The sequence below is a fragment of the Sturnira hondurensis genome, unplaced genomic scaffold (assembly GCF_014824575.4).
Source record: "Sturnira hondurensis isolate 20B ecotype Veracruz unplaced genomic scaffold, ASM1482457v3 Scaffold0022910, whole genome shotgun sequence".
In the NCBI taxonomy this organism is placed as follows: domain Eukaryota; kingdom Metazoa; phylum Chordata; class Mammalia; order Chiroptera; family Phyllostomidae; genus Sturnira; species Sturnira hondurensis.
In genome coordinates this window covers 3522762-3537964 of record NW_028095541.1, presented here as the reverse complement: position 1 = coordinate 3537964, position 15203 = coordinate 3522762, and positions in this window count along the sequence as shown.

Here is a 15203-nt window from a genome sequence, read left to right as displayed (position 1 = left end):
AAAGAGTAGGAGATCTAAAGGTTCTTACCAAGTCCAAACCCCTGGATTTTGCACCATTTGATCTTAGAAGGAAAGATCTTAATATCTTGTCTGGGAACTCTCAGGGTTGTGGTAGGTAGAGCAACAATGAGAAAAATAAAAATAAAAGCCCTGTCATCCAAAAAGATGTGCTGAAAAATACCATCCCTGTTAGTCTTGGGCCACTGTGAGGGTTTGTCCACTTCAACAAAATCCTCCTGTGGTATTTGAAACTTAATCTCCTACTTTGAGTGTCAGTATACCTTTCTAAGTTTCATGTAATTATCCCCAGCTGTAGGAATCCCTTTTGCCTCCGAGCTACCTAAACCAGCCTTTGATTAACCTCTCTGTTTGTTTAAACTTCAACCTACAGACTTTTTCTCCTTCTTTTGTTTTATCTTCGGTTTCAGAAAAGGGAATGCGGGAGGTGGAATGGAGAAGACAGTCCAGGAACCCAGGGGCCTAGTTCCAACCAGTGCTGACATTCACTCTGCTGCAGAGCAGGCAAAGGTTTTCAGGTCCCACACTTATGGAAGGTTGCTCGTTAAACAGTTCCAGGGAGACAGAAAAGCTCGCAAAGTGAAGGCCATGGTCATAATGACAACTGGATGCTGTATGACCTTGACTATGTTCCTTGCCTGTCCTGGGTTTTACATACAGGAACAAAGGAGATGGAATTAGATACCTCCCTGTTACATTTGGCTCTAAAATTCTATGTTTCTCAAAAGGGACATGCAATTTTCTAAATCAAGACTTTGCTTATTCAGTGAAGGGTATTAACCAATCCCACTCTAGTCCTTTATGTTTCATAAAGCATTGAATCTACATAATGCTATTCCAATTCCATGAAAGCCATCATTCTAGACACATCAAAAACTAAAAGAGAGGTTCATAAGTGAATGAACAGTGTTTCTCAGTGACAAAAACATTCATAGCTGAATGTTTCATAGCTGAAACATTTCATAGCTGAACTGAATCAACATGCACAAATCCTAAAACCCTCACCAGGCTCTACAGACTTTATCAGATATTCAAATACAAATAGAGTTCCCTGCTTTCTTGTCTCTCAGCAGATTAAAACCAGACTATTACAAGGGCTCTAAGCTGCTATAGTCTGGCATACTAAGAGATAAAATGTTGGAGATACAGCTTAGAATATGACCATGTGGACAGAGAAAGAATGATAAAAGTAGGATAATTAGCTCATAAAGCCAAAATCCTGGAACCATTTGGTTAGGGTATTATCCTCCAAACCTGATTTGGTATCTTAGTGCCACAGATGATTCTAATAATGAGTAGATAAATAGCTGAAAATTATTCATGTGACTTTTATTTAAATATTAAAATTTGTTTTTAAAATTTTAACTATTTTTCAATATGATAAAGTTTTAGTATACAGAAATATGTAAATTATATATAATTATAAAAAATATCTTTTTAATGTGGGAAAATACCTTTTAAAATCAGATTCTTTTGCACTCCAGGTCTTTTCTCACTCTTATGACCTCCCACATTTCCTGTCCCTCCTCCACTAGGCACCACCTGTTTCTCACAGGCCTCCTTTAGCATTAAGGGTCTAGCCCTCATTATATGCCAAGCACTGATCTAAAAATTTTACATATTAAATCATTTAATTCTTAAAACAACTCTATAAATAAATGAGTATTGTTATTCTTATTTTGTAGATGAGAAAAACTGAAGCACAAACACATTAAGGCACTTGACCAAGATCACACAGCAAATCAGTGGCAGAGCTCAGATGAAAAGACAGATGGGTTTACTCCAGAATGGTTCTCCATTCTACGTGCTAATGACTCTGCACCACAAACACCACACAGGCACAGTTGTCCTTTTCTTGACATTATGGTGTCTTGTAATTATTTTCTCACTTGGTTGTTTGTTTATTATCTGTCTCTCCTCCTGGAGCATAAGCTCTATGAGGGTGGGGGCCATACTGGGCTTGTTCACAAGCATATAATGTAGATTTTGTCTTCCTCTGCAGGTGCACATATTACTGACATTCCTGAAGGGGGTAAGGGAGTCTATGGACATAGTTAGCAACTGAGAGGCATGAGGGAGACATGGCAAGGTTTGCTTCAGTTCCTGAAAGATGAACCATTTGCGCTACCAGGTGAAAATCAGCGAGAGATGCATTTCTCAGTGTATCTTTCTATAATTCCATGTACTTCTAGATTCATCTTAGTTCTCATTTGTAGACTGAGAAAAAGAGAGTGAAAAGAGTGTTCTTACTTTCCTTACACATATTGTATAGGAAAGTCCATGGTTTTCTAAAGTGTGACCAACATTTAGATTTGAAATATATGCATAACATTTTAGGCACTAATTCTTAGCCAGGAGCAGAACATATTAAGAAGAGCACCAGCCTGGTGTAGGTATCACTATGCTGACATCTGGCTTTAACTTGTACTAGCCCTGAAATTTGTTTTTACTGCTCTCAATAATGGGACAGATGGCATTGACCTGAATGAGTTATTGGCATGATTAAACTAAGTGAAATACTTTGATAACATACTTGGGACACAATAGGCCTTTGGGAGACCTGGTTTTACCTTCTTCTATCTGCAGTGAATTTAGTAGCTAAGGGTAAATCTAAAAAAAAAACAAACCACTTGCTTTTATGGATAAGCATTTAGGCCCATAAGTTTAAAATAGTTAAAAAATATAACCAGAGACATTGAAACTAAGAACAATCTGACAGTAACCAGATTGTAACCAGTAACCTTTTTAAATTCATTAACTAACTAATTTTAATTATATAGTGGGGTGACATGGTTCATAAAAACATGCAGGCTTCAAGTGTTCAACACAATAAAACCTCATCTCCATGCCATGTAGTGCACCCATCACCTCATGCAGAGTCTCTTTCGGCCCCCATTTGCTGCCCCTTGGTCCACCTCCCCCTATTCCCTGCCCTTCTTCCCTTTGACTATCACCACTAGTTGTCTGTGTCTATGGGTTGTGCATATATGTTCTCTGGCTAATCCCTTTGCCTGATTTTATCTAGCACCCCACCCTCCTGACAGTTGTCAGTCTGTTCTATGTATCAATGCCTCTGTTTCCCTTTTGTCATCTATATAAGTGAGACCATAGGGTATTTGTCTTTCTCTGACTGGCTTATTTCACTTAGCATGATCTCCAGTCCATCCATGCTGTTGCAAGGAGTAAGAGTTTCTTCTTCTTCTTTTGCATCTACATAGCATTTCATTGTATAAATGTATCACAGCTTTTTATCCACTCATCTACTGATGGGCTATTTCCAGAGCTTGGCTATTGTTAATAACACTGCCATGAACATAGGGGTGCATAAATTCTTTCAAGTTAGTGTTTTATGATTCTTAGGCTATATTCCCAGAAGTGATATCACAGGATCAAAAAAGCAGTTCCATTTTTAATTTTGGGGGGAACTCCATACTGTTTTCCTCAGTGGCTTTTAAATGAATTTCACTCCTGAGAATGCAGGTATCCAGCATTTGTGTTTAAAAAAGTACATAACCTTGGTTTTGCCCATATGTCCTTTATAGTTGTTCCTGAAAACCTTGCCCTCATTATCCCCCATTTTCCCCTTCCATCTCCCCTCTGGTTACTGTCAGATTGTTCTTAATTTCAATGTCTCTGGTTATATTTTGCTTGCTTGTTTGTTTTGTTAATTAGGTTCCACTTGAAGGTGAGATCATATGGTATCTGTTGTTTACTGCCTAGTTTATTTCACTAAGCATAATGCTTTCCATTTCCATCCATGAGCCCAAAAAGGGGAGGAGCTCCTTCTTTCTTTCTGCTGCATACTATTCCATTGTGTAAATGTATCATAGTTTTTGATCCATTCATTTACTGATGGGCACCTAGGTTGCTTCAGCACTTGGCAATTGTAAAGTGTGCTGCTCTGAACATTGGAGTGCATAGGTTCTTTCGGTTTGGTGTTTCAGGGTTCTTAGGATATAATTCTAGCAGTGGAATTGCTGAGTCAAAAGGAAGTTCCACTTTTAGTTTTCTGAGAAAATTCAGGAGAGGGAGGCGAGGATGGCTGGGTTGGGGGAGAATAATGGGGGTAAACGCAGACAACTGTATTTGAACAACAATAAAATAATTTTAAAAGGATAAAATAAAAAAGTATTATTTTTCTCCAAGTTATTTTCTCCATTAGGCCAGCATTTTAACTTGATGGTAGAGAGGCTTTTCATTAGACTAATTGGTTCTGAGATAGCTCACAGACGTTTAAGAGGAATGCCTGCTTATTAAAAAAGGATTTTGTTTTCTGTAAAATCGGATCATTATAATAGAAATACTGGCAGTGTAAAGTAAAATGAAGATTTTTGGGAACAATCTGCAGTGTACTGTTTTTCAAGAAAGATTTATTGGAACCTCTTTGTGCACTGCACACAGGAACCACCTGTACCTCTGTCTTGGCTCTGGGTCTGCTCTCTCCTCTCTCCCCATTACCAGTCCCACCAACAGACCCACAAACATGTGCACACACATGCACACACCTGTGGACATACACCAGTGCTTACAAGTGTGTTGTGCACAAACACACAGGCAATCGGTGCTGTAGGATGGCCAGGAGGCACCTCCAACAGGTGCATTTGCTTATTAAATGTACTGTGGCAGGTAACTATACAAAACATCACTTTATTATTCTTTGGATTTTTCTTTAGGAAAATACTTCATCTCTTTATACCACCTGATCTTCAAAGAAAACAGGAATCCAGTGCCCAGGATCCTGCAAACAGAGAAGGTTAGATGCCCCTCTTGAGTAGTACTTGGACTTTTGCCTCACCATCCCTTCTTTGAATTCTTTCAAGATCAAAAATAAGAGGCTCTGCCCTGAAAACACTCTGAGGTTTGGGCTATTTTTGGCCACATCTTCTCTTCCTGCAGCTCTCTCAGCCAAGCCTGCTCTTATGCAGGGAGGGGTGTCTCGCTCTTCTCTGTGTTATTGGCAGAGTCCTGTTCTGGCCCTGGCATCAGTAATGAGGGCAGTTGTGTCCTTTGCATGACCTGGTCTGGTGTCAGTCTCACCACAATGACATCTTCTCTGCAGATCTGCTGTGGAAATGGCTCTCCTGCCACCCTGCAGGGGCCTCCTCTTCAGTGCTCCCACCATCACTCTGCCCTAACAAGTCTCCCTGGGAAAGCTTGTGTTTAGGAAGCTATCACCTAGCTCCCAGCTCTAAAAGTATCTGTTGTTTTTTTCTGTCTTTCTGTTTCTTGTAAAGGGAAGAAGAGAAAGAGTTCAGTAAGCTGATCCTTCCCTAACCCCACCCTACTCTGAGTGTAATCAGGTAATATCCATTACACAAAGAATTTCAAAGGTTCCTTTGCTGAGATTCAGGGCCACAATGCTGTCCATTGTTTACACTTTAATTAACTTCTGTTTTACTGATTTATTTTTTAAGATGAATTAGCCTTCTGCTTGGAGTTGAATTATTGCAATTTGAAACTCCTCATGCCTTTCTTGAGAACTTTAAAGTCCAGGCAAGGTTGTTTATGTGCAGAAAATCAAATTAGCAAAAACTATTACAGTGGTTTGATGGCTTAGGGTGGTTGGGTTGATGAGTAACAGTAATTGGGAAGCACCCTCCTTCACATCCAAAAGCTGACTCTTTGAAGGTCATTCTCACCTATAAGTAGGTTTGCTGGCCTCTGACCCAGTGGTTAAAAGGACATGGGCACTGACTTTGTGCAGTAAAATCCCACCTTCTTCATATGAAAATATCCAAGAGAGAGTGAATAAAGAAGAACTCAGAGGTAGAATTGGGGAGGGAAAACAAGAAAATGTGTTGGGAATGAAGACAATGAACCAGATAATAAGAAACACATTTGCATGTGCAATGAAAATGAGTTGCATAACTCAACCAAGACAAATGTGGTCCATTCAGAAATAAAAGGCTACCATTGCCTATGCTGGAAAGCTAAAGAAGGTTGGCCATATTTTAGGTGACCAAGAGGGAAATAATTATATTCTACTGTCAACATATCCTCTGTCCACAGTGACCAGACACAAAAAAGAAAAGCACTGGTTATTTCCAACTGTTATAAAGCTATGAAGAATTAGAAGTTACAGACCTAGGAATGTCCTCATGAAAATCAAACATACTTATTAACAGCCTTCTCCAAAAGTTTATGTGAACATACATTTCATAAAAGCATGTGTTCCTATGAACCACAATGATTCTTGGGGAGTATTCTGAAATTATGTTATAAAAAGAACCAAGTATTCAAAACCCTTTAGCCTCTTTATGACCAGAATATTGCTGCATTTAGTCTGCTGCAAATGTGCTTGCTACAGTTAGCTTGATGACTACATAGCAAGGGCCAGTCCACAACTTCCAAACACCCACACAGCTCCGTCAAACACTGAGGTGCTAGCTGTGAAAGGGAGGACACTAGACAGAAAACAAACTTTCTAAAGCCTAAGCATAAATTACTACACTCTAATCCTTAGTTGTTAAAAGGAACAGATTCTCCGGAACAAAGCTTTTCCTGTAACACTAAATATGTAATTCAGTGCCTTAAGCTTCTATAAAGAGCAGCCAAAACTAAGCTTAGATAGATGCAGTCATACAGAGTTATTCAGAATCTAGTACAGACCTTTAAACAGTTTAGCCATAATTAGTTGGCCTCTGTATAATTTTGAATAACTGAAGAATTCTAGGTAATGAGCTGCAGAGAAATTTCACATGCTGAAACTCTTTAGGGCTACAGTAAAAGGGATGTTAGAACTAGAGATAGATATTAAGTTCTGGTGCTCACTTCCCTCCACTTAGCTATGTCACCTTGAGTGAGTTTATACAAACTTCAGTTTCCTTACCTATAGAATAGGTATTAAAAAAACCTCACTTCCTCTCAAGGATGTGAAAAATAGTCAGGATGTTTTAAACTGAAAACATTGTATACACACCAGCGTTTTGTGTTTCTAGGGAACTTGGGTTTGTAAAGATAATTTAAGTTGTCCTGCCATTAAAACTTGTACTTTTGAATCTTAATTATATAAAGAATGAAGAGAAACATTTTTGAATCAGGAAATCTCTTGTCAGGACTAAAAGTCTGGGGCACCTATCTTATAGGTATTTTAAGGACTAAATTTTTCAATATTGATAAATATAATGATTACTGCAGGCACCCATGTGTGTTATGGGAAGTGACAGCATCTTTGTTCGCTGTTGCTCTTTGTATGCTTGAACCTGAATGTGATTATGCTTTCTAAGATAACTTTATCTGAGAAAAATTAGTAACTAGGATGTTGTGTCATAATTTACTGTGTAGTCCTGAATAAAATAGTTTAAGTTCATTTTTGAATGATGACAAGTGTCTGTTTTTAAATGAAGCATTAACCTACATAGAAAAAACTTAGTAAAACAGACAATTGTCTTCAAAATGTAACATGCAGATTTTGACCAATCTCAGAGAAAGACGTAATTGCATGCAAATAATAAAAATAAAAGTGGGTTTACGTTTCAAAATATATGATCGTGTTTTATATATTTTGTTATTTTTATCGTTGTTCAAATACAGTTGTCTCCATTTTCCCTATACAACTCCCCCCAACTCCAACCATTCCCACCTCCCACCTCTGATCCCACCCCTTCTTGGTTTTGTCCATGTGTCCTTTATAGATGTTACTGAGCAACTGCAACTCATTGAAATGTAGAAAGTGGTGTTGTCTCCAGTTACTGCTCAGGAAACAAGGTTTTTGGCAAGCTTGAGAAACTTGCCCTGAGTCACAGTTAGTGGAGCGTTTGAGTTCAGAGTTGTAGTTTTCTCTCTTTATAACCTATGTTGCCTTTTTAGCTATCAATTTTCAAAGTGAAGTAAATAAGGTCATTAGATACATTTGGACGTGATTCTATGCTTTGGGTTTTCCCACATAGTTCAATATGACAGTATTCTGTAAAATATCTCAAATCAAAATGAAACTATCATGTGTAAAACACCTAGAGAAATTAACTTCCCATTACAAGTACTCAAAAGTCTTACATCCCTCTCTTAAAAGCTAATTAGACATTCATTCACGTCTCTTCTAAACCTCAGGTATTCAGGTCCACAAGGGACAATCTCTGGGAAAGAGAAAAACAACAGAGAAGGAATTTTAGCTAGGAAACAGATTAATATGCCTGTAACTAACCACAAATGGCAGTAGGAACAGCCTGGCCAGCACAGAAACCAAACAGAGTGTATGAAGCTCTTTCTAAAAGCAAAGTGACAAGGCTATCCAAGAGCAAGTAGGACTAATGAGGTGGATACCTAGCAGAATTGAAAGAATTTTGCAGGATAGTTTCAAACCAGAGTGAATCATTGAAACTGAATAAAGTCTGAACCACATGGCCCAGGGAATGAGGTCAGAAATAATGACAATGTGACTAGACCACCTTCTTACACCATATGCAAGAATAAGCTCAAAAGTAAATAAAGAGAAAATAAACAAATGGGACTACATCAAATCAAAAATGTTTGCACAGCAAAGGAAACTATCAACAAAGTGAAAAGACAACCCACTGAATGGGAGAATATATTTGCCAATGATATATCTGAAAAGGGTTAATATCTAAAATGTATAAACTAATACAACTCAACACCAAAAAAATTCAATTTAAAAAAATGGGCAAAATATCTGAGTAAACACTTCTCCAAAGAGGGCATACAAATGGCTAATAGACATACAAAAAAATGTTTGGTATCACTAATCATCAGATTACCACAAATTAAAATCACAATGAGCTATCACCTCATATCTGTCAGAGTAGCTATCCGCAATAAATGAAACAAGTATTGGAAAGAATGTGGGAAAGGAAAACCTTTGTGCACTATTGGTGGGAATATGGATTGGTGTGGCCACTGTGAAAGAGAGTATGGAGTGTCCTCAAAAAAATTAAAAATAGAACTGCCCTATGACCCAGCAATTTCACTTCTGGGAATGTATCTGAAAAACTCAAAACAGTAATTTGAAAGAATGTATTCACTGCTATGTTCATTACAGTGTTATTTACAATAGCCAAGACTTGAAAGCAGCTGGAGTGCCCATCAATAGATGAGTGGATAAAAAAAAATCTGTGATACATTTACACAATGCAATACTTACTCAGCTGTAAAACAGAAGGAAATCGTATCTTGTGCAACAGTATGGATGAATCTGGAGATTTTTATGTTAAGTGAAACAAGTCATTCAGAGAAAAACAAATACCATATGATTTTACTTAGATGTGGAATCTAATAAACAAAATAAACCAACAAACAAAATAGAAACAGAGGCATGAATATGTAAAATAGACTGACAGCTGTTAGAGGGAAGGGTGGTTAGGGGGCTGAGTGAAAAAGTGAAGAGATTAAGAACAAAACTCATAGATTCCCACAACAGTATGGTGATACCAGAGGGAAAGGGTAGTGGGGCAAGGTAAAGGGGAAATAAGTGGTGATGGAAGGAGACTTGACTTTAGGTGGTGAACACACAATAAATATACAGATGATATATTATAGAATTGTGTACTTGAAATCTATATAATTTGTTAACCAATATTGTGGGGGTAACATTGCTCTCAAGTCCTCCCATTTGCCACTGATGAAAATAATACTACCAAGACGTGATCTGCTTGGGGAGTAGAGGTGGCCAATTTCTCAGAGGAAAAAGGCCAGGAGCCCTTTCCTCAATGACTTTTATTGGATTGCAATACACAAGAATACAAGCGGTAAGGATCAAAGAGTAGTTAACATTTCAAATCTGAGGGTTTAGTATGAGTCAGTGTCTGTCAGGAAAGGGGGTTGCAAAAACTTTGGGAGACATAATCATTTCCTGCTTGGACCCTTAACATATGAATGAAAGCACTCTTAGCAAAGCAGGTTTCACAGGACTTCTAGAAATTCTTTCTTATGCCTGATTACCCTGAATCCCACTCTAGTAAGGCAAAGAGCTGTGCTGCCTCCCCATCACAGGTTGTCAGGCTTAAGTGGATTAGAACCAGGAAGCCCTGCTCCCAAAGGACATGGGGACTCAGGCTATGTCAGAATAGCTGGGGGGTAAGGGTCCATCACTCCCTCTTTGCTGCAGCTCCTTGAGTCCTTCCATGATGGCCTGCCAAGTGAGTCTGGCTTAGGTTGCCCCTCCCTGTGAGGAGTCTTACCCATCATGGACTAGCCGACCATGCTTTGGGGACAGGGAGAGGAAGCAGAGGCAGTGTTTGCTACCAGAGACAAGCTTTGTCTCCTTTGTGGCTTGCATTCCGGAGGTCGCTCACTCATCCTTAGCCATGGGGGATAGTTACAAACCCTGAAACCAGGCAGAGCAGTTCCCAACACAAATCACCCCAATAAATTCAATATATATATTTTAAAGGATGACATGCAAACCCTCATAATAGCTAACGCTATTTAAGACTGTTACCAGCATGTACCCTGGTGTCAGTGTCTGCATCCAACTGAGAACTAAACTTCATTCAGGAAGTAGCCCTTCTGATGAAAATGTGAAGGAAAGAAAGAAAGAAATACAACCCTTCTCCTGCTTCTCAGAAAAGCAAAGACATGGAAAGAAAAAGGCAGTGGGCCAAGGCTGCTGACACCAAACGTGGAGAATTAAAAGGGGAGGCAGGTACAAGGAGCAACTCAGACCCCGTTGCCAGATAATAAATAACCAACACCCGGTAGTTACCAGAGTCTGTGAGAGGGAAGAACCATTTCCAAAGATACAATAGTGATAAAGGTTTGGAATTTAAGTGAACTTAGAGAAATTAAAAATCATTCACAAAGAGTGATAAGCACTTTGAAACATGAAGGTCACATTCCAGTGGAAGAAAAGCAATCTGAGCAGAAATTACACCAACCGTCAAGCAAACTAGAAGATTAACCCCTTAACCTAACCTGAATAAGGGTTTTCACAGTTTGTTTCTTAAGAGTAAACAAACCCATATGAATTAATATCCACCCCACCTGTCTTGGGTTTTTGGTGGTTCTTAAGTTAGCTACTCTGGCTTTGTTTTATACCACCTAGTTAAAAAAAAAGTGTCCAGTTATTGGATTAGGTACATATTTAGACTATTTCAGTCAAGATCTGGCAAAATAGGCCCTGGCTGGCATAGCTCAGTGGATTGAGCGCGGGCCTGCGAACCAGACAATCGCGGTTCGATTCCCAGTCAGGGCACATGCCTGGGTTGCAGGCTGGTTCCTTGCAGGCTAACTCCCAGCAGGGGACGCATGAAAGGCAACCATACATTGATGTTTCTCTCCCTCTCTAAAGATAAATAAATAAATAAAATCTTAAAAAAAAAAAGATCTGGCAAAATAATATCAACAACACCTGAAGTTATAAAGCTAATTACATATTACAAACCCCCCCAAATTTTTTTCTATTCTTTGGACCTCTTTATATATGTAGATGGATGAATGGAAAGACAGAGAGATGAATGAACAGATGGATAGAGGGACACACAGATAGATGGAAAGGTGGATGGATGGACAGATGGAAAAATAAACAGATGGGCAGATGGATAGATGGGTAGATAGATGAATGGATGGATGGATGGATAGATGAAAAGAGAGAGGAGGGAAGGTCTATGAGGGGGGACCCAAAAAACAATCAGAGTTATCTTCTGGAGGGTGGGCCCCTTGTCATACAGGCTTCCTCTGCTTGGGTAAATGTATACCTATATCAGTGTAGCAGCTGGCTGGTGTCATTTGTGAGAGAAATTTTTTAAGATTCTTTCAATGTGTTTGCCTATTTCATGATGGGTAATTTACAAATACATCTGCTCACACTGTGCTGAAGTGTTCAGCAGTTTTCTACCAAAAACAGCATGACCCCACTGCCTCAGCCTCCCTATCCACTTGATCTCACCCTCAGCAACTCTTTTTTTCCCCAGATGAAGAAATCCTCAGAGGGAAACATTTTTCCCATGTGGAAGAGGTGAAACAAACAACAGCAGAAGCACTAAAAGGCATCAAAACCGAGGAGTTCAAAAATTGTTTCGAGCAGTGGAATAACATCTTGATAGGTTTATTGCATCAAATGGAGACCACTTTGAAGGTGACTAAAGTTTAAACATGTAAGAACAAATACAGAATTTTTTAGAAATAAATTTCTGTTTTTTTGAGGTTCCCCCTCATGTAAGTGGTGAAAATAGAGGAGAGAAAACAGGACAGACAAGTACCACTTCTGCCTGTACTTCAAGCCTTGGTTTAGTCAATTTTTTATTTAGCCCATCCACCTTCACAATGGACGTTTGATTGTTTATTCCTATGACATTCAAACTATAAGTTCCCAAGTGTCAGGGCTAGGTCTCTAGGAATTCTCTTAAAAAGAAACTGGTACAAAACCGCATGTAGATAATAGAGGTTTTTTTAAATGTGGGGCTTGGCAGGGTGATAAATCTGACACTAATTAAGCCACTGAGAGAAAATTTGGCACTAGATTTGTATAAGACCAGGGCTGTAAATTCTAAAATAAAAATTCCTTTTAAAAATTATTCTATTGTTGTTCAATTACAGTTGTCTGTATTTTCTCCTCACCCCTGCTCCATATCAGCCAAACCCACCTCCCTCCCTTGCTTCCACACTCCCCCTTGGTTTTGCCCATGTGTCCTTTATAGCAGTTATCCCCACTGTCCCTTCCCCTCTCCCCTCTCACTATTGTTAGTTTATTCTTAATTTCAATGACTCTGGTTATATTTTGTTTGCATTTTTCTTTTGTTGATTATGTTGCACTTAAAGGTGAGATCATAGGATATTTATTCCTAACTGCCTGGCTTATTTCACTTAGCATAATGCTCCCCAGTTCCATCCACACTGTCACAAAGGGTAGAAGCTCCTTCTTTCTTTCTGCTGTGTAGGATTTCATGGTGGGTTTTGATCCATTCATTTACTGATGGGCACTTAGGTGTTTCCAGCACTTAGCTATTTTGAACTGTGCTTCTATGAACATTGTGGCGCATAGGTTCTTTTGAATTGGTGTTTCAGGGTTCTTAAGATCTAATCCCAGAAGTGGAATTGTCAGGTCAAAAGGCAGTTCTATTTTGATTTTTCTGAGGAAATTCCATACTGTTTTCCACAGTGACTTTACCAGTCTGCATTCCCACCAACAGTGCACTAGGGTTCCATTTTCTCCACATCCTCGTAAACACCTGTTGTTTGTTCATTTGTTTATGGCCATTCTCTCTGGTGTAAAGTGGTGTTTCACTGTGTTTTTAATTTGCATCTCTCTGATGGCTAGTGATGCTGAGCTTCTTTTAAAATATCTCTGGGCCCTCTTTATGTTTTACATGGAGAAGTATCTATTCAAGTCCTTTTCCCATTTCTTAATCGGGTTGAACGTCTTCCTGTCATTGAGTCATGTAAGTTCTTCATATATTTTGGAGATCAAACCCCTGTCTGAGATATCAATAGCAAACATGTTTTCCCATATAGTTGGTAATTTTTTCATTTTAATGCTATTTTCTTTAGCCATACATAAGCGTTATAATTTGATGAGGTCCCATTTGTTTTTTCTTTCCTTTATATTCCTTGCTTTAGGGGAAATATAAGTGAAGATGTTACTGCATGAAATGTCTGAGATTTTCCTGCCAATGTTTTCCACTGGACTTTTATGGTGTTATGACTCATATTTAAATCTTTTATCCACCTTGAATTTATTTTTGTGTATGGTGTCAGTTGATGGTTGAGTTTCACTTTTTTGCATGTAGCTGGCCAGATCTCACACACCATTTGCCGAAAAGGCTATTTTTACTCCATTTTATGCATCTTTCCCCTTTGTCAAATATTAATTGACTATAGAGACTTGGCTTTATTTCTGGGCTCTCAGTTCTGTTCCATTGGTCTATGTGTCTGTTCTTATGCCCATACTGGGCTGTTTTGATTACAGTGGCCTTGCAATGCTGTTTAATATCAGGTATTGTGATCCCTCTCGCTTTGTTCTTCTTTCTCAAAGTTGCTGCAACTCTTCAGGGTCATTTATGGTTCCATACAAGTTTCTGAAATGTTTGTTCTATATCTGTGAAGAATGTCACTAGTACTTTAATAGATATTGCATTGAATCTATAAATCGCATTGGGTAGTATGGCCATTTTGATGATGTTAATTCTTCCAGTCTATGAACACGGTATATGTTTCTATTTGTTTGTGTCCTCCTGGATTTCTTTCTTCAATGTTTTGCAGGTTTTTTAGTACAGGTCTTTTACCTCCTTGGTTAGGTTTATTCCTAGGTACTTTATTTTTCTTGCGGCTATATTAAAGGATATTTTTTTCCTGATTTCTGTTTCTGATATTTCATTGTTGGTATAGAAAAATGCCTTTGATTTCTGAATATTGACTTTGTATCCTGCTGTTTTGTCAAATTCATTTATTAGATCAAGTAGTTTATTGGTGGAGTCTATAGAACTTTCTTTCTTTGTGTGTAGTTTTTTTCCAATTTCTTTATTTAATTATTTTTCAAGTACAGTTTTCTGTCTATTACTCCCATCCCGTCCCACCCCTGTGCTCCCCCCTCCCTCCCATTTCCACCCTTCTCAGTTGTTCTCCATGTATCCTTTATATATGTTCCTCTAAATCCCTCCCATATTTCCCCTGAAATTCCCTCCCCTCTCCCCTCTGGTCACTGTCAGCCTGTTCTCTATTTCAGTGTCTTTGGTTATATTTTACTTGCTTGCTTGTTTTGTTGTTTAGCTTCTTGTTAAAGGTGAGATCATATGGTATTTTTCCTTCAACACCTGGCTTATTTCACTCAGCATAATGCTTTCCAGTTCCATCCACGATGTTGCAAAAGGTAGAAGCTCCTTCTTTCTTTCTGCAGCATAAAATTCCATTCTGTATATGTACCATAGTTTTCTGATCCATTCATTTACTGATGGGCACCTAGGTTGCTTCCAATTCTTGGCTATTGTAAATTGTGCTGCTATGAACACTGGGGTGCATATGTTCTTTGGGATTGGTGTTTTAGGGTTCCTAGGATACAATCCTAGCAGTGGAATTGCTGGGTCAAAAGGCAAGTCCAATTTTAGTTTTCTGAGAAAATTCCATACTGTTTTCCATAATGGTTGTACCAGTCTGCAATCCCACCAACAGTGGACCAGAGTCCCCTTTTCCCCACACCCTCTCCAACATTTGTTGTTTATTGCTTTGTTTATGATAGCCATTCTCACCAGTGTAAAGTGGTATCTCATTGTGGTTTTAATTTGCATCTCTCTGATAGC